The sequence below is a fragment of the Prionailurus bengalensis genome, chromosome E2, assembly GCF_016509475.1.
Source record: "Prionailurus bengalensis isolate Pbe53 chromosome E2, Fcat_Pben_1.1_paternal_pri, whole genome shotgun sequence".
In the NCBI taxonomy this organism is placed as follows: domain Eukaryota; kingdom Metazoa; phylum Chordata; class Mammalia; order Carnivora; family Felidae; genus Prionailurus; species Prionailurus bengalensis.
In genome coordinates this window covers 6,524,360-6,534,799 of record NC_057352.1, presented here as the reverse complement: position 1 = coordinate 6,534,799, position 10,440 = coordinate 6,524,360, and positions in this window count along the sequence as shown.

Genomic DNA, 10,440 nt, shown 5'->3' with positions numbered 1-10,440 from the left:
AGGAAAAATACATGTGCAATACTCTTGTATAAAAATTCCACGCATAAGAGGACCCACACACTTCAGACAAGAGTTATTCAGGGGTCAGCTGTACCCCTTAATGGGTGCTAGGTTTCCCTGCAGGAGGATGAAGTAGGTAGTGGCGATGGTTACACAACATTGCGAATGTGTGAAATTCTGCAAAGGGTGCCCTCTCAAATCATGGTGCATTTACATTCTGTATGTTTTATCTCAATGATAACAAACAAAGCTTGATGGAATGTAGCCATGGTAAAGAACATCTCAGTGGACAAATTTGGAATAATTTGAGCCTGGAAAAATATATATTAATATATGAGTGCAAATGGGAAGGAATTCTTGAATCTATTGTAATAACAACAATGGGGAAAGGTAAAAGGAAAGCCTTTCTTCACACAGAAATGCTAATTAATGCACATATAAAAGATAGTAGAATGTTAGAATGACTGACCTGCAACCATTATCTGATAATTAATTCAGACAGAAAAAATCAGTTGATGCTAAAATATTTAGACTAAAAGGTAAGTTGTTCAAGCAGTCTTAAAGTATCACTCCAGCAATTACTTACTGAACAGGGAAAAAGCACCGCTAAAATGATCAGGTCTGGATGGCTCATTCAGCTAAGCATCTGACTTCAACTCTGGTCATGATCTCACAATTTAGGAGTTCAAGCCCCACATCCGGCTCAGGGCTGACAGCTCACAGCCTGGAGCCTGCTTCAGACCCTGCGTCTCCCTCCCTCTCTGCCCTTCCCCCACTCGCACTCTCTCTCTCTCTCTCAAAAATAAGCATTAAAAAATTAAAAAAATAAAATGATCAGGTCTTGTAGATGGTGTTATAACTACATAGTCAAACTTAATCAGCAGTAATAGAAAATCCTCCTAGCCTTTGCCTCTGAGGTGATGGCCTCTGAAGCTCCCACTGTCCTCTGTGTGTAGAAGTTCCGCTCCAGTGTTGTACCTGAGGCTGAAGTTGAGGCACACAATCAGAGAAATCCACACTTAAGGACATTCCACAATCAATGGGTGTGCATTCTTCAAAACTGTCAGAATCACTGAAGACAGAAAAGGGGTAACTGATCTATATTTAAGAACTGAGAAAGTCAAAACAGCAAATGTAGTATTTGTACCGTGACTGAATCCCAGATTTCTGAGATTCATTCATTCATTGTATTCTCAGATTTATTCATTGTATCACTGGGGGAAATGTGTATATGGCTCCTGTATTAAATGATGGTATAACAGCAGTGTGAATTTGTTAATTGTGACAGTTTTTTGGGGATAGATAAAATAACCTTGACCTTAGGGATCAGATGTTCAGATATTAGAGGCAGAGTGTCAAGATATTCATGAAATAATTCTTACTTCACCCTGCAAAATCTCAGTCAGGTGAAGAAGAACATGTGATGAAATAGTAATGTTTGTTGAATCTCAAGAATAGTAGATCGAATTTTTGTAGATCTAAATTTTTCAGAAAGAAAACTAACCATTCAATGAAAGGTGGGGGCATCCACATACCCTACTTGCTGGGATATGACATTTTCCAGGCATTTGCAGGAGCAGTTTATGAATTGTGTACCCACAGTGAGAAGGTGCAGTCATGGTGGTGAAGCAATCCCCTGTCCCAAAACCGCGGGGATAATCCATATGTGCAGAAATCAGTGTGACCAACTGCCCCCATGTCACGATGTGTGCTGTAGTGGACACTGAACTTTTTAAAATTATGTAAAACAAAGTTCCAAAAAAGATGATTTGGTAATACTCCTTGTAGAATAAATTGTGGTTTTTCAAGTAACGTGATAAATCTGTTTGTATTGGCGCATAATAACTGCTTCCTAGAGCCCTGGTTGAGGAGCAGTTTGATTGGAAAGTAAGTCCAGTATGATGATATATATGAAACATTGAACCAGAAGAGAATACTATGGTGTGTGCATATGTCTCACATTTATGCAATTTCAGACTCTACCCAGTGTGCTCTGAAATTACATAAAGGGAGAATAAGCATAAATCTGAAAAAGAAATGTTACACCCAGAGATCAAAATACTATCAGTTGTGGGGTAATTCCCGAGAATGTATTTTACTATTATATATGTATAGTAGATTTCTGTTTTGAATTTAGCAGCTTTGAGCAACACTCGTTTATTTTCTTACATTGTCAGCAGGTCATAAGATCAAGAGCCAGGCTGTTAACTGGAGCCTGTGGGGTTAAATTTCTTCTTCTTCTTTTTTTTTTTTTTCAGTTTTCCTTTATTTTGAGAGAGAGAGAGATATCACATACTCGAGTGGGGAAGGGGCAGAGACAGAGGGAGCGAGAGAGTTCTAAGCAGGCTCCAAAATGTCAGATCAGATCCTGATGCTTGACATCATGATCTGAGCTGAAATCAAGTATTGGATGCTTAACTGATGGGGCCACCCAGGTGCCCCTGGGGTTAAGTTTCTTTGAGGGTGATTTATGTTAGCAGAATTTATTTTTTTCCAGAAATCATTTTTAAAAATGATTTCCAGGGTGCCTGTGTTGCTTAGCCAGTTGAACGTCCTGGGATCAAGCCCTGTGTTGGGCTCCACGTTGAGTGTGGACCCTGCTTAGGATTCTCTCTCTCTCTCTCTCTCTCTCTCTCTCTCTCTCTCTCTCTCTCTCTGTGTGTGTGTGTGTGTGTGTCCCCTTTCTCTCTCTAAAATTAAAATGAAAATAAGTAAAAAAATAATAAAAATGATTTACATGTAGCCCCTCCACCTTGAAAGCCAGAATCAGCATGCTGCCTCCCTCCCTGTTCTCCCTCTCTTTCCCCGTCTCTATCTCTTGACTGCTTTTGTTCTTTAAGGTCCATATGATTTTTTGGATCCACATAGATGATCCAGGATAGTCCACCTCATTTAAAGTCCAGTGATGGGGGCGCCTGGGTGGCTCAGTCAATTGAGTGTCCGACTTCGGCTCAGGTCGTGATCTCACGGTCCGTGAGTTCAAGCCCCGCTGTCAGCACAGAGCCTGGAGCCTGTTTTAGATTCTGTGTCTCCATCTCTCTGACCCTCCCCCATTCATGCTCTGTCTCTCTCTGTCTCAAAAATAAATAAACGTTAAAAAAAAATAAAGTCCAGTGATTATAGTGCTTGCTTTGGCAACACATATACTAAAATGGTGACTCAGAAAAGATTAGCACGGAACCCCATGCACAGACTGGCATGCACATTTGTGAAGCATTCCATCTATTTGTTTATTCCTTAAACGTCAAATCATTGTGGACAATTAATTTTGAATAAAGACCTGACTAAAGGAAATAAAATAAAGCTGGATGATTATGAACCATAATTACATCTGCAAAGTCTCTTTTACCATGTGATGCAAGATAACCAAGGGTGTATCACCTGCGTGTGGAGCTCTTCTTACCTCTGTGTGATCCCAGTGATTACACATGGGATGATTTCATGCCAGGAACAAAGTGCTTAATATTTTTCCATTCTCCTTCGTTAGATTCATTTCATATGTAAAGCATGTATGTCAGTTTAGAAATACAATACAGAAAGGTCTTTGATCACGTCGTCTTGAGTCAGAAAAGTTGTAGCAGACGTGAGTATTAGGAAGGGACCGAGCATGGCAACCGTTTCCAACGCTGAGTGCTCAGTAGCAGGAAACAGGCAGTCCCAACAGTCTCTCGTGGTCTTTCCCTCTAAGAACTGGATTTCAGTGATGAGACTGACATGGTGGAGTGTTCACACAGCATCCTACCTGTGGTCCTACTGTGCGTTAACGGTTTTACAGGGAAATTTTGCATAGGTCCCTATACCAACAGGTCCATGAGAAACAGAGTCCCTTGTCAATGAGGTTGTAAAGGAATGCAGCGAATGCATGTAATTTCCCACCTGCCCCTGTGACCTCCATGCCCACAATTTCCATACTGCCCATCTTTCTACCACTATAGCCTCTTGTCCTCTACCCCTCCCCCCGCTTACAGGTCCTTCTCCATCCCAGTACTTTAGCCTGTCCCTCCAACCCCTGGGCCTGTGCGTGCTCCCACCCACTTCCACCTGAACCTTCAAGACTTCCTTCCCCAGCTCTATTGTGCACCCATTTTTAATTCCATTTCTCGTGTCTATACCCTGCACTATTCCAGGGACCTCTGTCCTATCATCACCTGCACATCGTCCATCCCTGTTGACCTGTATTGAATTTCATACAGAAGCCAATGACTGCAGCCCAGTGCCTATATCCTCCATGGCCCATCTTTGCCCTAAGTTCTTGGGTGCTGTCCGCTCCCTGTGTACCCCATACACACCCCAACATTACCCCTTTTCCTGAGTCCCTTTAAAACAATTTTTTAGTGTTTATTTTTGAGGAGGAGAGAGAGAGAGGGAGGGAGGGAGAGGGGTAGAGAGAGGGAGACACAGAATCCAAAGCAGGCGGCTCCAGGCTCTGAGGCGTCAGCACAGAGCCCAACGTGGGGCTCGAACTCACGGACCACGAGATCATGACCTGAGGCTGAAGTCTGATGCTTAACCGACTGAGCCAATCGGGCGCCCTTCCTGAGTCCCTTAATCTTTTCATTCCCCTTCTCTTCCCAGCTGACTTCATCACCCACACCCATTTTGTGTCCTTGAGAGCATTATCTCCCCACAAAGGTTTCAGCTCCCTTTCCACCCTCTGTCTCTGTCTTGGGCCACTAACCACATCCAGTGCATCTGTACTTCATTAATACAGTGTGTCATATTTGTGTGTGTGTGTCTTTTATACTCTCTTGACCCTATTACCAGGTTCCAGCTACAGGGCAGTCACTTCCCCCAGCTGAGCAGCTGACCACGTCCATGTCTCAGTCCCTTCTGTAACTGGGCTCTCACACACTCTGGCCACTTTGCAGCAGCTGTGACCACCCTGTGGCAGGTACTAGACAACCAGGGACAGCCTTTCTGCTCTGGAACTTGTGATATTAGCCAGTCAGCCAGTCCACTGGGAAGCCTTGAAAAGTAGCTCACTTCATTCCGCTTCCTCACATAAGCTGCTCCTCCAGCTTTAGCTTGTCACCCCATCCCCATGTGCATCCCGTAGCGTGGCCCCACCTGGCAGCCTTCGACCCTGTGCAGCTGCTGGTCATAAAAGAGTTCTGCCTTTCGCACTCTCAACAATAGCCAAATTATGGAAAGAGCCTAAATGTCCATCAACTGATGAATGGATAAAGAAATTGTGGTTTATATACACAATGGAGTACTACGTGGCAATGAGAAAGAATGAAATATGGCCCTTTGTAGCAACGTGGATGGAACTGACAGTGTGATGCTAAGTGAAATAAGCCATACAGAGGAAGACAGATACCATATGTTTTCACTCTTATGTGGATCCTGAGGAAACTTAACAGGAACCCATGGGGGAGGGGAAGAAAAAAAAACAAAAGAGAGGTTAGAGTGGGAGAGAGCCAAAGCATAAGAGACTCTTACAAACTGAGAACAAACTGAGGGTTGATGGGGGGTGGGAGGGAGGGGAGGGTGGGTGATGGGTATTGAGGAGGGCACCTTTTGGGATGAGCGCTGTGTGTTGTATGGAAACCAATTTGACAATAAAGTTCATGTATTGAAAAAAAGAGTTCTGCCTTTCATCGCTGCAAGTGTCCTAGTGGTTTGTGTCCCCCATCAAATGGCTTTCATCCCACAAAATGTTCCCTTCCTACCGTGTGTTTCTTTAGCCCCATGTGCTCATGAATTGTCGGCGCCTTTACCCAGCCCCGCCCTTTGCTCACTTTTGCTGATTATGCCCTCTCCACCAATTCCACTTTATTCTTATGACTGTCATACCCCCAGACTGATGTGTGTTACACCCTGAACATCTCACACCCTCTGTCCCCTCGTGCCCTTAACTCGTGCAGTGCTCTTGAAACATACTGCACCCTTTAACCCCTGTGTGCCTTTTATTCTCTGTCCTCACTCACCTCTCACTTTATGTACTCTTGTTAGGAACAGAATTGTGTGCATCTGAATTCTTATGTTGACGCTGTAATCCCTTGAAATTGGAGGTGGGGGCATCAAAGAGATAATGAGGTTAAGTGAGGCCATTAAAGTGGAAATAGTACAGTGTGACTGGTGTCCTTACAAGAAGGACCTCCGGACACACAGACCCCAGGGAAGCAAATGCGCATGGGCAGCACGGAGACGGGGGGCACCTGGAAGCCAAGGAGAGAGGCCTCAGAAGAAGCCAACCCTGCTGACACCTCTGTCTTGGGTTCATGGCTTGAGGAACTCTGAGGAAATAGGTTTCTGTGGTTTACACCACCAGCCTGGGATATTTTGTCATGGCAGCTTTAGCGGAGTAAACCCCCACCCACGTCACCGTGCTGTGTGCATCACCCCTGTTTTATATCTTTGCACTCTTCCCCCCCAGCCCTTCTTATGCTGCTGTTACACCCTTATGAACTGCTGCTCAGCACGCCCTGCATTTGCACAGCCAGAGCTCACAGAACTATTGAAATGCTGGTCGTTTAAAACATCCTTGTGGGGTCTGCAGACATGGGGCCCCATTCTTGCATTTTCAGACTTGGACACATGTCTTTGATAAACATATTTATACAAACATGTTTTTGAGGAGCATACACCTGGTAATTGTGTGAGGGGCTTTGTGAAAGTGAGTAGACCAGTGGTGTGAGGGTGTGCATTGTGTGTGTGAATATGAGTGTGAATGTGTATGTAGTCTCTGTGCACATGAGTGTCTGTGGGCCTGAGACTAAATATGCCAGAATGAGAAAGACTGTATGCAAGTGTGTTTTTTCCATGTGTTTGAGTCGATGAGTGTGCATGGTGTATGTGTGTGTGCATGCCTGAGTGTGTAAATGTGCCTGTGTGTGAGCCCGTGTGCTTGCAGAATGGGCTGTCAGCCATCTGGCTCTATTCCTGCACTGGGAGATTGGGGAGTAGGGGATATAGTGAGCATTTAATATCACCAAAATGGTGGTTCGGCTTTGCCCTCACCTTCTGGGAGGGGATCTTCACCCCTTAGAATGTCTTGCTCATATATTTTCTTCGTCTGGGGCGGGACCGTGAGAGGGTCTCACAGGATTTATGATGGGGCCTCGGTCCATGGAGGAGACGCTGGACACTGAAGGTGTCCACCACACTGTGCAAGAACAGGCTAAACGCCGGCCACCCTGACGGTATGTGGCCGAGCTCCAGGAGAAAGTGTGCGCACGTAGGCTTGAGTGACCATCCCTGGTGGCAGTACGCTCTGAATACTGTCAGGTTTCAGTGCTCGGAGAGTAACCCATCCATCACTTCACAGAGAGAGGACCCTGGAGCTTTCCATTTGGTACTTTCACTGAACTTTGCCCCAAGCATTTCTTCCCTGTTTGATACTCACCTGTGTCCTTTCCCTGTAACAAACTATAACAGTGAGTGCAACAGCTCTCAGTGAGTCTGGGCGTCCTTAGGGGGAATTCTGTCAGCTAAGCGTAGTTTTGGGAACCCCAAGCTTCCTTCCACTTGACATCAGAAGTAGGTGTGCTGCTAGGTGGACTGTGGTTCCCCACCTTTCCATATGGATGAAGAACCCTCACAGGGGAATGGACAGTGGACCTTGTTGAGACTGTGTATCTTCGTTAATTGCATGAGCCCCAAGTGCTCCCTTAATAACAGAGAGGTGTAGAGACCTCTGGTAAGAGCTCAGTGCTGTTGAATTAACAGAGCAGCATTGACTTCTCTGATAGAACGGTGGTAGAACCTGCTTGTGAAATCATGGAATCCCGGTACCTGTATTTCTGAGGGTCACTTTGATAAACATCTGTTTTTCTTAGAGGGGTAGATTTTTAGATTTCCTTTGATCGCCAGGGTCAATATTATTATAATGTCATTTTGATAATATTTGCATGTCACAAATCTCAGTATAATTTCTATTTAATTATAAAAATGAGATTTGGGACACCTGATGGCTCAGTCGGTGGAGCATCCAACTCTTGGTTTCAGCTCAGGTCAGGTTCATGGGTTCAGGCCCCATGTCTGCCTCTGTGCTGGCAGTGTGGAGCCTGCTTGGGAGTCTCTTTCTCTCCCTCTCTCTCTGCCCCTCCCACCCTCTGTCTGTCTGTCTGTCTGTCTCTCTCAAAATAAAATAAACTTGAAAAAATGAGTCCCACAATTTCTTCTTTTTACTCAAAAAACATGGGACTGGGGCGCCTGGGTGGCGCAGTCGGTTAAGCGTCCGACTTCAGCCAGGTCACGATCTCGCGGTCCGTGAGTTCGAGCCCCGCGTCAGGCTCTGGGCTGATGGCTCAGAGCCTGGAGCCTGTTTCCGATTCTGTGTCTCCCTCTCTCTCTGCCCCTCCCCCGTTCATGCTCTGTCTCTCTCTGTCCCAAAAATAAATAAAACGTTGAAAAAAAATTTTTTTAAAAAAACATGGGACTCACCCATGTTTTCTAATACGAATTGTTGGCATGTTCTCTTTTATATCTCTTTAAATAGTCTTGCTGGATTCTGATTCCATGTATTTCCTCAATTCTCAAATAATGATGCAGCTTAGAAGACAGAAGACTAAGAATGCCCTAGATTTTTGGTGGAAGAACTTCTGAGGGAATCGGGGACGCCTGTGAGACACACACACTCGCTGCCAGTCCCTTAGTTGTCTGACATCAGTATTTACTGCTCCTTCCCTGTGAGCCCCTCTCTGCCATCAGGGACCATGAAAAGTAAGAGCCCCTCCTAAAGCAGACAACAGTCTCTTCGGAGATACTCACAAAGTTGTAATTGGATTTGGTAATGAGTCCTGGGAGAAAGTCAGAAGTATTGTCAGCTACCGGAGGCTGTGCTGTCATTGCCACCACGTGTGAAATGATAATTGCAGTTCTGACAGGAGGGGAGGTCACAGATCACAAAGCCTCATCTCTGGTCTGGCTGCCTCCCTCCCTCACACGTACTGGCTGCTGTGACCTTCACGCTGCGCCCCCATCCTTCAACGTGACGAGTCCAGTGAGTTCTTTCTCTGTCAGACTGAGAGGCAGCCCCTGTAAGGAAGGACGTGTGAGTAAGTGTTCGTGTCTGGAAAGGGATCCTGAGGGTCAGGACAGACCAGGGGAAGAGCTGAAGAGGGAGGTGGAGTAGTTCCTCGGGTGTGAGCTGAGCTTGTCGATAGAGGTGAGGACCCCGGACCCTGCACCCACACCCACACCTGGCGGTTCCTGGTGCCATTTAATGAAGTCCTCCCACGGACTGTTACTGATGAAAATGCCAGTGACAAGGAAGGGTCATTTTGAAGGTGCGTAAGGACCGTAGTTATGAAAGCCATCTGCGGTTGACATTACTTTGCAGGAATCATAGGTTGAGTTTTCAGTGTCAGTAGGGGTGTGCCTACAATGCCTTTAGACCTCTAACAGTTTCCAGTTGTCTACAGAAATAGTGTATATGAATTAGTTTCTAGAATTTTTGTTAAGTTTCTTTTTTTGTATCTCAAGTATATAATGCACTTACTGGAGATAGTAATTGTGCCTGTACTGAAACCATCTGAGGCCTCCTGGCTACGGGAAGATTCCTTTACTTCTTGAAGTTAGAGAAGCAACATTTAAGGAAATGGTAACTATAATTATGGGTTCCAGAAAACAGCTGTCATGAGTACATGTATCTTGTCTTATTATCTGTGGTTTAATAATATTCTAACATCATCCCCAAGCTCACAACTCATTTCCTTATGATTTCAACATAAACGATACACAAGATTCTGTATTCCCAGATATTCTCTTCTACTGTCTTTTGTCTTTCACATATGTTGCCTAATATCCAATAGTTTCGCTTATTGTGGGATTTAATGCTTAATCATTTGAACCAAAATTACTAATAACTTAGTTTCTACCTCACACTGTTTAATTACATACCATATATATTTTTTTTGCTTCACAGCTCTGGGAACAGGGTAATATTGTCAGATGGTTTATTGGATTGAGTCCACTGTGTTTTCCTTCCTGGAATGACAGCCAATGAGTCTTTCTGCTGAACTCACATTGAGCAAACCCTTCATTCACCAAACCCAGCTAAGACCTTGCAAAGTTTCTTGTAGGATTAGCCTAGAGAATAAATTATTAAAGAATATGGAAACTTTATGAGCAGGTTTGTCAAGGAGAAGAAAAGTAGCATGAAATGAAATGGAAAAGTGTTTTTCAAAAGTAAATACAGGTCTTATTGGAAGACACAGCTGACCTGGATTGTCCATGGAGCACAGAGTTTCGGGCACTGTCGGCTCCAGCCTGCCATGTTCCAGTCTCCATTCGGCCCCTGACCAGTGTGTGAATTTAGATACGTCCCTTAACTTCTCTGTCTCTGAGTTCTTCTTATCTTTGCCGTGCCTCTGTCATGCAGTGAGGAAAATTTTAAAAATAATTCATGTTTACGGCTGTACAGCAGTGACTTACACGTTTTAAGTGCCATGTAAGAGTTATTCATTCCATTCTTGGAAGCCCCTTAACAAAACT